At 41.8% G+C, this 2,358-nt stretch overlaps 1 non-coding gene across 1 annotated transcript; it reads left to right on the top strand.

The window, feature by feature from the left end:
• The first annotated feature begins 1,180 nt into the window (after positions 1 to 1,180).
• Positions 1,181 to 1,287, top strand: LOC112752256 (small nucleolar RNA R71). The gene has a single exon (XR_003176703.1). It is a non-coding gene; the product is annotated as a small nucleolar RNA R71 (small nucleolar RNA).
• The last annotated feature ends 1,071 nt before the right edge of the window (positions 1,288 to 2,358 follow it).

Raw genomic sequence — 2,358 nt, 5'->3', positions numbered from 1 at the left:
GCCTCCCTTGAGTGAGCTTTTCCTGGGAAGCAGCTCCTTCATATACTTGATGTATGCAGGCATTTTTTGAATAGTCTTGATGAATGGTATGTTGACATGCAGAGATGCAAACAAATCTAGAAACCTTGAGTATATTCTCTTCTCCACAGCACCATTGAGCAGTTGGGGAAAAGGTGCATAGAGTCTCAGCAGCTCCTATTGTGAGATTTCTGGTTCTTGATGATCTTTTTCCTTCTTCTCTACTGAGGCATCTTCATGTTGTTCTGATAGCTTGCTTGGCTTGTCCTCAGTCTCCTTATCACTTATAGTGACCATCTTGCAATCTTCCCATCTTACTTTCTTTGTTTCACCTCTCAGATTATTCTCTGTGTCACTTGGGAATCCATCTGTGGGTTTGGGAATTTGCTCAGAGAGATATCTCACTTGAGATTCCAACCTCTTGATTGTGTCTCCCTGGTTCTTGAAACTGGCTCGCACTTCCTCCTTGAATACCTTGTTGTCTTGAATCTCCTTGCCTATGCCTTCAAATAGATTCTCAATCCTTGAGAGTCTGTCATCAAATGATTGTAGATCATGATTAGAAGTGGAAGGATGAGGTAAGTTATTTTGGTTTTGATGTGGATGTGGAGAGATATTGTTATTGGGGTGTTGATATGGTCTAGATGTGAAGTGTTGGTGGCTTGCATTGTTGGGATTTGGGCGTCTTTGATCAAGGCTTTGGTCTTGTTGATTTTCCCACCCAAAGTTTGGGTGATTCTTCCATCCAGGGTTGTAGGTCTTGGAGTATGGATCATGGTTTTGCCTAGGTGAATTCCCAATGTAGTTGACTTGCTCCTGACTACCCTCTGCTTCTTCATTCACTCCTTCTTGGGTTGTTGATAAAGTGGTGATTGCTGCTACTTGGTTCCTCTCTATCTTCTTGGTGAGGTCAGCCAGCTACTGGGTAATGAGCTTGTTTTGGGCCAGCAGAGCATCTACATTGTTTAGCTCCATTACTCCTCTTGTGTTTCCTCTTTCGGAAGCATAGAAGTAGTCATTCTCTGCTACAGTTTCAATGACATCTATGGCCTCCTCAATGGTCTTCTTCTTGTTTAAAGATCCTCCGGATGAATGGTCTACGGCCTTCTTTGACTCATAAGAGAGTCCTTCATAGAAAATGTGCAGCTGCACCCATTCATTGAACATATCTGGTGGGCACCTCCTTGTTAGGTCTTTAAACCTCTCCCATGCTTCATATAGAGTCTCACCATCTTGTTGCCTGAAAGTTTAGACCTCAGCTCTCAGCCTATTGATTCGTTGAGGAGGGTAAAATCTTGCTAAGAATTTGTTCACCACATCTTTCCAAGTTGTCAAGCTCTCCTTTGGGAAAGACTCCAGCCACTTGGCTGCCTTATCCTTGAGTGAGAATGGAAATAAGAGCAGTCTATAGGCGTCAGGATGAACACCATTAGACTTCACTGTGTCACATATTCTCAGGAAGGTGGTTAGATGTTGATTGGGGTCTTCTTGGACACTTCCTCCGAACGAACAGTTGTTCTGAACAAGGGTGATGAGCTGTGGTTTTAGTTCAAAATTGTTGGCGTGGATGGTTGGCTTTTGAATGCTACTTCCACAGTTTCCTGGGTTTGGATTGATGTAAGAGCCTAGAACTCTTCTATCCTCCCCAGCATGATTTGCTCGACCTCTTTCGCCATGGTTGTGAGTCTCTTCTGCATGATGGTTTTCCATGTTTTCTTCCATGTTTGGTTCAAAGTATTCCTCAAAGTGTTCCTCCTCTTCTTCAGCACCAACTACACGTTTTTCTCTTGCCTCCCTCCTTAGTCTAAGGAAGGTTCTCTCAGGTTCAGAATCAAAGGAAGTTGAAGCCCCGCTTCTTCTCCCTGTCATACAACCAACAAGTACAAGCAAAGAGAATAGGTGCAGAAAATATATCTGTCAGAATTACTGTTAGTGTGAGTGATGCAATATATCAAACAGTTAGTGGGTTAGTGAAATGAATGGTAAATAACAAAGAAAAAGTAGGGGGAAGGGAAGAAATTAACTAGAACAGAAAGTAAATGACTCAAACAGAAAATTAAATCAAACAAAAATAAAATGCTCAATCTAGTTATCCTCCAATTTAATCATTGTTGATGCACAATCAATCCCCGGAAACGGCGCCATAAACTTGATGCACGAAAAACTTGTCTCATAACAAATTTCCTTCGGCAAGTGTACCGAATTTATCGTCAAGTAAAAACTCACAATAGAGTGAGGTCGAATCCCACAAGGATTGATTGATCAAGCAACTTTAATTAGAGGAATGTTCTAGTTGAGCGAATCAGATATTGAGTTGAGAATTACAGAAATGAAAATGGC

The sequence above is a fragment of the Arachis hypogaea genome, chromosome 15, assembly GCF_003086295.3.
Source record: "Arachis hypogaea cultivar Tifrunner chromosome 15, arahy.Tifrunner.gnm2.J5K5, whole genome shotgun sequence".
In the NCBI taxonomy this organism is placed as follows: Eukaryota; Viridiplantae; Streptophyta; class Magnoliopsida; order Fabales; family Fabaceae; genus Arachis; species Arachis hypogaea.
The sequence above is the reverse complement of the archived record's forward strand: the minus strand, read 5'-3'. Positions and strand labels throughout refer to the sequence as shown.